A 14,110-nucleotide genomic window follows, 5' to 3' on the forward strand; every position below is an offset into this window, starting at 1 on the left:
AGAGTTTCCGAGATTCTGGGAACATGAGAAAGATGATAATTACATTAGATACTTTCATCAGCCAGGAATGGAGTGAATAAGCACGAGCTTCGTATTTGTTTTTATTAAAAAAGAACAGCACAACAAAGTTCTTTGAAAGTAAACATGTACAAAAATGTATCTATCATGCTGATTAAAATTATGTACATACCCCACACGAGCTTTGTATTTGTTTTTATTAAAAAAGAACAGCACAACAAAGTTCCTTGAAAGTAAACATGTACAAAAATATATCTATCATGCTGATTAAAATTACGTACATACCCCACAAGCCACCTTAGTAATTTCTTGTCCTGTTCCACTGACAAATAGTGCTAGGAAAAATGATAGTCTATATGCCTCTGTACGAGCCCTAATTTCTCTTGTCTTTGTGGCCTTTACATGAATTGTAAATTGGTGGCTGTAGGATCGTCCTGCAGTCAGCTTCAAGTACGATGTACCTAAATAGTTTAATAGTGTTTTGTGAAAAGAATATCATCTTCCCTCCAGAGGTTCCTATTTGAGTTCATGAACCATCTCTAAAATACTTATGTGCTGGTCAAACTTACTGGTGATAAATCTCTGAATTGGTTCAATGTCTTCCTTTAATCCAATGTCATGCAGATCCAAAACACTCAAGCGGTGCTAAAGAATGGGTCACACTAGTGTTGTGTCCTTTACAGATAAGCTACACTTTCCTAAAATTCTTGCAATAAACCAATTTGACCATTTGCCTTCCCTACAACCAATTTTGCTTGTTTCATGTCTTACTGCTTTGCAACATTATGCCTAGGTATTTAATTGACATGACTGTCAAGCAGCATACTACTGATGCTGTTTTCAAACATCATGGGATTTTTTTTCCTTCTCATCTCCATTAACCTACATTTTTTTTATATATACAGTAAGCTTCCATTCATCTCACCAATCACAAATTTTGTCTAAGTCATCTTATATCCTCCTATAGTCACTCAATGGCGACATTTGCTCATACACAATAGCGTCATCAGCAAACAGCCTCATAGTGCTGGCCACATTGGCTGTCAGATCCTTAATGTACACTTATTAGCCAAAACATTATGACCACTGCCCACTGCGAGTTGGATGCTGCCTGGTGGCATTGCGGGCATGTGATGCGGTAACAAAAATATGTAAATAGAGCAGACACAGATGGGGGCTCACTTTAGGGAAGATATGGGCTGCAAATGGGGAAATCAGTTGAGATAAGTGATTTTGATAAATGGCAGATTATTATTATGCTGAGCCTGTGACACACATCTCAAAAGCGGCAATGCTGGTCAAATGTTCATGTGCTATCTATCACTAGGTGCTAAATGGTTAGACATCCACGACTCTTCACAGTACTTGGGGTTTGGAGGCATGTCTGGCTGCAATGTAGAATAGACGGTGATTTGTAGCAACTCTGCTGAAAGAGCACAATGCTGGTGCACGCACAAGTGTTCCATAGCACACTGTTCATTGTAAATTCTGGAACACGGAGCTCCGCAGCAGACCACTCCTACATGTTCACATGTCTACCCAACAACATCATCAGTTGTGATTGCAGTGGGCACAGGACCATTTGGATTAAACCATCAATCAATGGAAATGTTGGCTCTTTGGGTGAATCCCATTTTTGCTACACTAGGTTGATAGGTGTCTCCACAAAAACCATCATCGAGGTGAATGGCAGCTCGAAATGTGCAGCACACCACGGATGCTGGCTGGTGGGAGCAGCATTATGCTTGGGAGACATTCTCCTGCACTTGCATGTAGTAATCGAAGACATGCCGACAGCTGTGAATCACCTATGTCCCTTCATGCTTGATGTCTTCCTCGACAGCGATGTCATCTTTCAGCAGCGTAAATGTCTGTGTCTCAGAGCCAGAATCATGCTACAGAGGTTTGAAAAGCATTATAGTGACGTCACGTTGATGTCTTGGTGGCCAAATTTGCCTGATGTAAACCTAAAGAACCCATCTGGATCGCTATCGAGCATCATTACCACGTATGCAAATCAGTGATATGTTATTTACGTGAATTACAAGACCTGTGTGTAGACATCTAATGCTTCATACCTCCTCAAACCTAACAACAAGCTGTCTGATCCCTGATACGCAGAATCAGTGATGTATTTTGTCCCAAAGATGGACAAACAAGCTATTAAGCAGGTCATAATGTTTTGGACCACCAGTCTATACAGGATGTTACAAAAAGGTACGGCCAAACTTTCAGGAAACATTCCTCACACACAAAGAAAGAAAATATGTTATGTGTACATGTGTCCGAAAACGCTTACTTTCCATGTTAGAGCTTATTTTATTACTTTTCTTCAAATCACATTAATCATGGAATGGAAACACACAGCAACAGATGTACCAGCATGACTTCAAACACTTTGTTACAGGAAATGTTCAAAATGTCCTCCGTTAGCGAGGATACATGCATCCACCCTCCGTCGCATGGAATCCCTGATGCGCTGATGCAGCCCTGGAGAATGGCGTATTGTATCACAGCCGTCCACAATATGAGCACGAAGAGTCTCTACATTTGGTACCGGGGTTGCGTAGACAAGAGCATTCAAATGCCCCCATAAATGAAAGTCAAGAGGGTTGAGGTCGGGAGAGTGTGGAGGCTGTGGAATTGGTCTGCCTCTACCAATCCATCGGTCACCGAATCTGTTGTTGAGAAGCGTACGAACACTTCGACTGAAATGTGCAGGAGCTCCATCGTGCATGAACCACATGTTGTGTTGTACTTGTAAAGGCACATGTTCTAGCAGCACAGGTATGAAATCATGATAACATGCTCCATAGAGCGTAGGTGGAAGAACATGGGGCCCAATCAAGACATCACCAACAATGCCTGCCCAAACGTTCACAGAAAATATGTGTTGATGACGGGATTGCACAATTGCGTGCGGATTCTCGTCAGCCCACTCATGCTGACTGTGAAAATTTACAATTTGATCACGTTGGAATGAAGCCTCATCCGTAAAGAGAACATTTGCACTGAAATGAGGATTAACACAATGTTGGAGAACCATTCGCAGAAGTGTACCCGTGGAGGCCAATCAGCTGCTGATAGTGCCTGCACACGCTGTACATGGTACGGAAACAACTGGTCCTCCCATAGCACTCTCCATACAGTGACGTGGTCAACGTTACCTTGTACAGCAGCAACTTCTCTGACGCTGACATTAGGGTTATCGTCAACTGCACGAAGAATTGCCTCGTCCATTGCAGGTGTCCTCGTCGTTCTAGGTCTTCCTCAGTCGCTTAGTCATAGGCTGGAATGTTCCGTGCTCCCTAAGACGCTGATCAATTTCTTCGAATGTCTTCCTGTCGGGACACCTTCGTTCTGGAAATTTGTCTCGATACAAACGTACCGCGCCATGGCTATTGCCCCGTGCTAATCCATACATCAAATGGGCATCTGCCAACTCTGCATTTGTAAACATTGCACTGACTGCAAAACCACGTTCCTGATGAACACTAACCTGTTGATGCTACGTATTGATGTGCTTGATGCTATTACTGTAGAGGAATGAGTCGCATGTCAACACAAGCACCGAAGTCAACATTACCTTCCTTCAATTGGGCCAACTGGCGCTGAATCGAGGAAGTACAGTACGTACTGACGAAACTAATATGAGCTCTAACATGGAAATTAAGCATTTCCGGACACATGTCCACACAACGTATTTTCTTTATTTGTGTGTGAGGAATGTTTCCTGAAAGTTTGGCCGTACCTTTTTGTAACACCCTGTATAGAGAATGAGAGTGGTCCTATCATACTTCCCCGGGGCACTCCTGAGAATAACCCCAATACCCCTGCCTCTGATGAACACTCACCATCAAGGACCACATTCTGGCTTCTACTACACAAGAAGTCATCTCGAGCCATTCACATATCTTGAAACCTAATCTGTAATTTCAGACCTTCATCAACAGTCTGCAGTGGCACACTGTGGCAAACACTTTCTGGAAATAACAATGTGGAATCTGCCTGTTCCCTTCATCCGTGATTTGCAGGATATCTTGTGAGAAAGGGGCAAGTCGAGTTTCACACGAACGATGATTTCTAAATCTGTGCTGATTTGTGAACAGAAGCTTTTCTGTCTCGTGGAAATCAAAGTGAAAATACATTCAAGAATTCTGCAGCAAACCAATGTTAAGGATATTGGTTTGTAATGTTGTGGGTCCATTGTTTTACTCTTCTTGTATACAGGAATTACTGTGTTTTTTTCCAATTGCTTAGGACTTTGCATTAAGCAGGAAATTACAATAAATGCATGCTAAGAACAGGACCTATGCCATAGTGCACTATTTGTCGAGAGACCCACTGCTGAAATTTTGACATTATGTTGGCTAGACAGTAGGCTGGAGGATTCAGTTCTGATACTGCACAGCTCTCAAATTATACTTACTAGTTATTAGAGGCATTTGATATCCATAGGTGACACCAGACCAAAACCAGACTGACTCAACTATGTGCTGAATCTGTGGGTCTTCACACTTGAGACATGCATTGGTACCTGGCCATTTCCGCACCCTTCTACAAGGATCATTAGGTATCAAAGAAATGCTTCACATATTGTGAAAGGAATACAATACCACTGATCCAAATTCCGTTGGAGGACACCCTGTATCACCACTAGTAATTTCCTTTCCTGTTGCACCACAAACAGAGTGAGGGCAAAATGACTTATCTATATGCCTCTGAATGAGCCCTAATCTCTCTAAACTTGTCTTCATGGCCCTTACATGGAATGTACATTAGTCGCAGTAGATTGTTCTGCAGTCAGCATCAACAGCCATTTCTCTAAATTTTCTCACTAGTGCTCCTCAAAAAGAATGTCGCTTTCCATCCACCGGTTTCCATGTACACCACGATTCTTTGTGCACTACATTCCCCGGGGGTTTGTACTGTAGTACATAATGGACACCTAGAGACCTCACTGAATGTGTCGAGATGGTTGTGTACCATGTGAGTCAACACAGCTCTCCCCATTATCTGCAAAAAAAGTCACAGTGCAGTTACAGTAAGTTCCCGAGGTACTACCTGTCAGCTATAATTTGAAATTAGCAGTCGTCAGTTGTTGTTGGCTCTGAGCAATCTCTGTAGTGCCGATTTTTAACATTTTGTTACTGCAAAAGCTCTGGAATGTTCATATGATGTCGCTGTAGCGTTTGCCAATTGTGTGGTAACTTTCCATGCTGACAAACATTCTTACTGTAAAGTAACAATGCTTGGGCAGTCTTTAAGCATTAACGCTTTAATCCCTTTGCAAAGTCAAATTTTTTGATGTTATATTGGACATGTGATCAGTTTGTTTATTTATTTATTTTTGTAATTTTATTTTTGTGGTTTAGGACAAAAACTGTAGTGGTAGTGTATTTCTCCTAGAGCACTTTTGTGAGCTGCTATTTTCCACTGTGAAAATGAGGCAATTTTTTTTTTCCAACTACACAAGTGACGATAGTAGTGATCTGACAACAAACAAAAACTGTTTGTTGTAGCAATTTTTATGCATCTGGTACAGTGTACTATCACAAGATACCAGGTACATCTACAGATGGTAATATATATTCCCAAAAGCTTTGTAAAACCACTAAGTGGTTGGCAAGTATGCTTCCCGAGATTCACAAAAGACATAATTGTGTAATACCGTATTTACTCGAATCTAAGCTGCACTTTTTTCCGGTTTTTGTAATCCAAAACACCACCTGCGGCTTAGAATCAAGTGCAAAGTAAGCGGAAGTTCTGAAAAATGTTGGTAGGTGCCGCCACAACTAACTTCTGCCGTCGAATATATGTAGCACTACACAGGCATGCTTTGCAGGCACAAAGATAAATACTGGCGCCAAAACCTATGCGTGAGTAAGCAAACTAAAAAAAAAACGGGGGTGGGGGTGGAAGACGAGCTTTTTTCTCTGCCCCAAGTTTCGACCACTGCATTTTCATACTTTATCCAACGAAGTAAATACAAATTCCGTATTTTTCATCTCTGAATGTTGCAGCCTTTCAATGTACTATGAAAATCCGACTGGAAGACTGTTTGGGATGTTTGTCAATATGGCCAGGTCTACGTTCTGAATTTTTGTCCTACCTGTGACAAGAGATGGTTGTTAATAGCAACTTTTATGAATTGTGAATCACATGCAGTATTCTCTTCACCATAAGAATAATATGAATGTAAACATTTTGCCATGTATTCCTACGTGTTTCCTGCTATCTCATTTAAAACCTGTCTTCCTAATAAACTACGAAACTAGAGCGAGACAACAGCAAACGCGGAAGAATATATATATCATGTCATGTTTATATTCGTATGCTGAATAGTGATACAGTCAGAAATGAAGCACGGCAACTGACTAGATTTTTAAACCTAAGATGGCTCTAATTTCTGTGCAGAATGTAATGCATTAAAGAGGCGTCTGCAAAAATTTTCAAACGGAGAAAATTTTTTGCTAAACTTTCGTTTGGAACATCTATCATATGCAGTCTATTATATGGTTCTTGTTGATCATTATCAAAGAAAGCGGCAGTGTAAGTAACAACAAATAGCAGTCTCTTGCCATTGTTTCGCTGATGAGACGATTCCTCTCTCTCTTTTTTTTTTTTTTTTTTTAATTGTAAGCGGCGGTAGCGTGCGCAAAAGCAAGCCACCCCGCGAGCGGCAACAGGCCGTAAACACGCATAATCAGAATGCGACAAACAATGCATGGCACAGTACGATAATGCATTTTGAGCTTAGAGTGACGGAAACACCTATAACAAAGAGAACGGCACTTATCAGATCAAAGAAAAATAAGCAATCAATTCAAACCAGACGAAGCACGTGAAAAAGGCTCTCTAGTATAAATACAGACAGAGAGCCTGACGCATAGCAATGACTGCATGGTAAAGCTTAACTGCTAAGTTTACCACATGCACCAAACTACTGTAGCTGTATTGTCATTCATTCGACCTAAATTGTCTCATATTACAATGGACCAACTTTGTTTCGGTTTGGAGATGTGGTCTAAAACGTTTCTCCCCCTTGAATTTCGAGTCACAAATTTCAAGTGCGGCTTAGATTCGGGAAAATTTTTTTTCCTTGATTTCGAGTCTCATTTTTCAGGTGCGGCTTAGATTCGAGTGCGGCTTAGATTTGGGTAAATACAGTAAGTGTAATTCCCAAACCATTAAAACACTGGGCTGTATACTTCTCACAGCCCTAAAAGCTATATTTCATAACAAAAAGAAAGTAAACTGGTGCAGCGGACTATTACTGGATGCGAGGAGCATGCAGAAGTGGTTCAATGTATTCCCATAAATGCAGTAAAGAAACACAGCTACTGCTAAGTATATCTCTCATGACCAGTAAAAGCCTTAAACGACTCTTTGCAGCAGGTCGACAGACTGTACAGCCCACGTGAGTCACACTGTCCCATTAACGAATGGAGACACAGTGCACTCTGCTAAAGTAAATGAGAGTGCAGGTTCGCTTTCACCTACATTACACAGTCAGTTGTACTTAGTGATTTCTGGTAGACAAAAGAATATTGAGAAAGGAGAAATGAAGGAAGATAAGTGTTTAATATCCTATAAACATTGAGGTCTTTAGTGTCTGAGCACAAACTCTGATTGTTTCAAGGATGGGAAGGCTATTTATTGTGCCCTTTCAGAGAAACCATCTCGGCATTTGCCTGTACTGATTTAGAGAAAGCTCAGGAAACCCAAGTCTGGGTGGACTAGATGGAGCTGTAGAGAGCAAAAACTGTAGAGGAAAACAGAGATTGGAATACATCCAGCAGATAATTGAGGCTGTAGGTTGAAAGGGCTACTCTGAGATGAACAGGTTGCCACAGGAGAGTAATGCATGGACTTTAACTGTTAGTCGCCCTGAATGTGAGTCCAGTGAGCTCACCACTGTGCCACCTCGCTCGATATATTGTGAGAGAAGTTCCTGATTTAACCATTTCACAGGATGTGGGAAGTGTACTTACCATCAACTGTATTTCTTTACTGTATTCCTGAGAACACATCATACGAGCTCTGTATGCACCTGGCACCTGATGTTAGTTTGCTGCACCAGCTGAACTTTCTGTCTGTTATGAAATGTAGCTTTTAATTGTCATTAAATGTCACTTGTTCCGTTCAGAAGCAGTTGCAACTATATGTGCCACCAAATAATGTTGTTTTGAAGGCCACTGGGAAGTATGCTTACTACCAAAGTAATTTTTCCATGATACAAGGTGAATATACTTACCACAAAATTAATTTCTTTTTTGGACTGCAGAAAGGATACTTACCACCAACTGACCATACTTACCACTAATTTAGTTGTTTTACTATGCTCTTGGGAAAATGTTGTACCTCCTCTGGATGTGGTTGACCTTTTGTGATAATATGCTAAACAACTGGTGTCTGTTTGTCATGACATCAGTGCTGTTGTCACTTGTTACAACAGAACACATTGTTTCATTCTGCAATATATGCTATTGTGACTTGTCTCAGCTCGTTTCTTTAAGTAGTGTTAAATGAAGTTTCTAGGATTGTAAAATAAATAGTCAAATAAAAACAGAAAATTCCTTTTTTCACATGTAGTAGTAACTCATAACAGCTTACTAAAGACAGTGGGAAGTATACTTACCACTATAGTTTTTTGCCCCTAAATCACAAAAATAAAATAATCAAAAATTAAACGTAGTCGACACTTCTAAAATGATACCAAAACAATTAACTTTACAGGGCTGCTACAAAAAATGTGCCCACAAATGGGTTAAAAACAAAGTATGCAAGCTGCGGGGGCAATGTGAAACTTTTTTAAGCACTGTATTTGAAAAATATTATTCATTTTGTTCCACTTCTAGAATGTTAGGTTTTGTGGATTTTTGCCTGTACATTAATGGGTGAAGATGCGTTCAGTGGAGGCAAGTGTGTCGTGTATGATTTTTCTCAGTAAATATGTCCTACTGACGTTGCAGTATATCTCCAATGTTCTGGATGCATCAAATGAAGTTTAAAAGACAGCTAACTGCTGCTGCTGGTATGCCTCTTCATGTAAATGTCAGAGTTACTATTATTATTCAGTACAGAAAGGAAGATTACCAGCTTAGCAATTTGCTGAAAATGAGTTCATTAAAGGGAATATTACAATTAACATCCTGTTAATGACAAATTAATTAGAGATGGGAAGCAGCCCCAGATTGGAGAAGGAAATTGGACGGATAGCTGACTCCATAAAAATTAATACATTTCATACTGTGCTCAAGCACAGGCAATAATAAACAGTGAGCAAACATGATGTGTGTACTTGTTGCCTCAGGGTCTCCTGCGAAACTGAGGTGCTTGAGTAAGCTACATCACACTGCTTTGTTGTGTGCTTGTTGTCAAGCCAGTTTATGAAGTACACATCCCTCTTCATTTTTATATAACTTTGTTTTGAATGCACTGTACAAGAATATTGAATACCTTGAAAATTATCGAGTTCAGCCATTCATTCACATGTAATATTCCAACAGCTTCATCACCGATTAGAGCTTTCAGGGGTGTAAAACGAGTAAGTGAGAAGTGCCACTGAACTGTTATTATTCTAGGGGATCAGTTCTACATCATTTTATTTTTATAAATATACAGAGAAGCAACTACTTGAAAAAAGCCAATGCTCTGTTACTTAAACTGCTCTGCCACTATTTTGATTTAATACTTCATGCTAAATGAGCATTTAATTTTACACAGGACACTGTCATCTAAACTTATTCTGATAAATTCATATACTTCCTTCCTGTGCAATGCCCTTTATGCTGTCAATGCCACGTTGGGACTGGTACAGTAGTTTCTGTTCCGTGGAGAACCAACCGTACCTGCACATAGGCTATTATTATGATGGAATCACCACTTCAAAAGGCATTCCAAAGCTGCTGCCAGCTTCCCTCTGTGGAGTAAACCATCTACCATTCCTGTCTGCTCTTAGAGAATATGTTGCATGGCTAAATATGGTTTTCTGTTAGAAAGTGTTTGTGCGTTGTGTATCTGAGGTGGGACAGGTAGGTAAATTCACATATCCAGGTAAATTATTGGTGTACTGGCTAATAAAACATTTTTTACTTTAATTTTGAATATTTGGGGATTTCCAGATTGCTCCTAATGTCGGCTGGCAGATGTTAAAAGGGTGTTGCACCTGAATATAAAACAGTTTCCTTAACCCTAAGCTTCAATGCATATTCTCTATGTAAATTATTTATTTTGTGATTGTTATGGTTGCAAACTTTGCAATTAATGCTAAATTCTCTCTTGTCCATTTGAGCAGCTCAGAGGTCAGCATATCTTGCTGCTATGTGGAGGACCCAGGTCCAATTCGTGGTAATGCCTTTTTCTTTAAAGGGCGAAGCTACTCCACACCCACACTGACATGGTGACCATCACCAAAGTTCTACCATCACCTCCGTTTGCTTCGTTACAATTGAGAAGTGCACAGGATGTGGGGTCATGATGTTGCCCATAGGATTACCCACTAATACAGGCACTTTGAGTCGACAGAAGTGGTCGAGAAGTGAGCAGAAGGTAGCAGTTTTAAGGGCAGAGGGAGAAAAGTTCCGAGGCAAGCACCAAAGGAAAAGAACTTCTGCAATAGTCTGGACAGATAGTAAGAGCAGTAGCAGTTTCTTTCTGTCTGCAAGGGTGAGGTTGTCGTTAGTTTTGGGTATTGTGCGATGCTCGATACCACTGTCGCAGCTTAAAACACTCTTTACGAGTGTCAGTCCTATTGAGGAGGGGTACTCCTGGGCTGTGCACCTGAGTGTATCCTGGTCCACCTGCAGCATCTGTACTTGTAACATGCCAAGGTCATTATACAAGTGGTCAATTGGCCATAAAGAGGTTTGGTTGGATATGTTTATGTTTAGTGTGCAATACTGCTTTCCCTTATTGCCAGTTGGTCAGCTAGATATTTGCAGCTGGCAATGCCATTTAGTTTTGCAGTAATGCAGGGATTCACCAGTGTTTATTTTGTCTGTGAGCTTGTGCTGTCCACAGGTGATTAATTGTCCCTAGATTGAAGTGTTTTTCAGCAGTTGTGTTTTCACCCGTGGTTGTGGTCGTAGTTTCCCAGGTTAAGAATGAAGTGATTCTCAGAGTGTCTCAAGTTCCTGTACAGTCGTGTGGTGAGTTTTTTGAATATCTGTGTGTGAGTCTCAAGGCAGTATTCTCTGTGAAGGTCGACAGTGTGTGTGGACTGTGGTGCACTTCGTTCTGTATCACCTGTAGGTGGCACAGGTGGTCAGAGTCACATAACCCCAGACTGCAGCTGCATGTATCATCATGGGTCTAATCAGTATCATGTACACGGACCTCGATACCCTCCTATTCAGTGTGCTTTACCTGTTGAGCTTAGAGTAACACTGTTTGAGCCTTGCATTTGCTCAGTTGGCCTGGCACTGAAGTATTTGACTTTCACAGTGAAACGTATTGGGCGTGTGTGTAGTGTTATTTGTCTACAGTCTTAATGTGGGGTCCTGCCCACTCATCTCGTATAGGGTGCCTAAAGGATGCTGCATTCTCAAAATGCTATACAACAATTCAAGCAAACAACATTAATAGTTTTTATTACAAATAAGAAGCTTGACAATGCTTAACCTGGAATTTGCAATGGTGTCGCAAGCAATAGGCGACATGCAGTATAAATCCGAGTCCTTTGCTATATACAATGTTCGTGCAAGTTTGACACACAGTTTGTGGATCACTAATAACTGTTATTGTAGCATTCTGCGCTAGGCCTGTCCGTATACTGTCCTAATCCTTTCCAAATACTGAGTGGCCGTGGCTGGCAGGAGCGGCACTTATATTCTCTTTGTCTAGGGGCCTGCTCCTGTCGTGGTGTGGTCCTTGCCAGTGGGCTATTGGCTGACGGTGCGTTCACTGCCTTCTTTGCTCTTGCGATCTTAATTTTCATTCCAGAGCTGGTGGGTATGCCAGAACAGTTAATGTTTGTGCAGTTGTTATGGTTTGTCAGTGAACAGAACTGCTTCACACTTGTCAGCATTTGCTTTAACACACTGTCGTTCCAGCTAGGCAGTTTTGTTTGCAGTTGCGAACTATGCCTGATGGTTTCCAGTCTTGCACTAGGATGGTAGTGTCATCTGCGTAGATGGTTGCCATTGTGTTTTGTTCAGTTGGAAAGTCATTGACGTAGAGATTAAACAAGAGGGGCCCTTGGATGCTCCCTTGGGGTACTCCCACTTGTATACTGACTGTTTGCCCTGAAAGTCGGTGTTGAAGCTTCTGTGGGTGAGATATGAGTGTGTAAGATGTATGAGCTCGTCGGAGAGACTAGCAGTGCAGAGTTTGCGAATGAGACGATTGTGCCGTAGATGACTGAGGACCAGGAACAGCGCTCCTGTAGCTTAGTTGGTGTTGGGGGTGTGTGTAATATGTTCTACTACACGGAGGAGTTGTTGTGTTGTGGAGTGGTGATTGCTGAATCCAAATTGCTCCAGTCCCAGCAAGTCATTGGTGTTGCAGTGCATAGTAAGATGTTTGAGAATCATCTTCTCAACAATCTTATTCAGGGAGCTCAGCAGGCTGATGGCTCCGTAATTTTGTGGTAGGGAGTGGTATTTCCCTGGCTTCCTGAACATCAGGACAGGGAAGTGTTGATGTTGTAGAATGGTATTCGTCATATGTGTGAGATGCTCTATAGCTTTATTCGTGAACTCCTGGGTGACATGGTTTTGAAAGTGATTGGGACCAGGAGCTTTTCTAGCTGTTTTGTGCTTAATAACCCGTGTAATTTCATGTGTAGCAGTATGTATTGTTACATTGCACTTGGGCTGGGTTACAAGCCATGTAACCTCCTGGTCCATTTCAAGTAGCAGTGCTGGATTGGAAGGAGCCAGATTCAGTGTGAATGATGTTGCTAGTGTTCTGGTCATCAGCTCATGCTTCTCCTCCATGGAATATGCTGGTCTGTAAGGCATTTGTAAACTTGGTGTTTAGTATTTCTTCTTGGTGGAGTGGACAGCTATTTGCCACACTCCAGGTCATGTGGTGTGCAGCCCTGCGAGTGTATTGTCCCAGTTTGTGGTTTTAAAAGTTTTAATTTAGCCTGTATGATCCCCTGGAGCCTGCTAATATGCTGTTTGTACAGCCAGTTTCATTTCGTGTGTTTGTGATTGCCCTAGTTTGCGTGTGTCTTCTGTGATATCACGAGTGTCACAATCTGGCCCAGACAGAGTTGACTTGGTGTTGTCTGGGACCGGCAGTGTTGTCATCAGTACAGGGGCAGTTTCTAGCATTGCAGGTGTGGGTTGTGGTTCTGTTGTTGTGGGAGTGTGCCATGAGTTTGTGGAGGTCTGTGCATCCGCAGCTCATCCACTTCCACTACAATGCCAGTAAAAGAGATTCCACACCTTACTGGTTGGGGGGTGGGGAGTGTCTTGGAGCTGTTCTGGTTACCACTTGTCTGTCTTTGGCACTTTTGCACCTTAGAGCTTCTTTGTATGCTGCACACCATCTGTAGTTTGCACATGGACCCCTCCACATTTGGTACATTTGATAGTTGTACCAAGTTTAAAGTGTCGTGCTATACGGTTACCAGTGCATTTGCGGCACCGTGTGCCAGATCACATCGGGTGCCGCACGGCCAAACTGCTGGCAGTGGTGGCACTGTTGGGGGACACACGGAGGTGTGCATATTTCTACTACGACCATGGGAAGCAGGAGCATCTGTGTCAGAAAGTTGCAGGAGTAAGCTGTGTCGTCCAACTCCACTAAATAGTTTGGCTGCAGTCTGTGTGTCACGAATCCCAGAATTCATCTCATGCTCTCACAGTCCCAGCTGAGAGCTGTGATTATACCATGAAGAATGTCATTGAGGGTTGTGGTGTCAACTCCTTTCACGATGTACATTCGAATTTTTCCCCCTTGGGTGCTATATTTATGATACTCAATTCCGCCAGCTTTGACGAATTTCAGGAGATTTGTGCAATCTGTTTTGTTGCATACATACAGTGATACATGGTCCCTTGTGAGTTTTGTGTTTGGTATATGGTGGGGAGTGACATTCTACAAATGTCTTGTTTAGCTTGCCGAGGCAAGTGTAATT

Source organism: Schistocerca piceifrons, chromosome 1, assembly GCF_021461385.2.
Source record: "Schistocerca piceifrons isolate TAMUIC-IGC-003096 chromosome 1, iqSchPice1.1, whole genome shotgun sequence".
Classification (NCBI taxonomy): Eukaryota; Metazoa; Arthropoda; class Insecta; order Orthoptera; family Acrididae; genus Schistocerca; species Schistocerca piceifrons.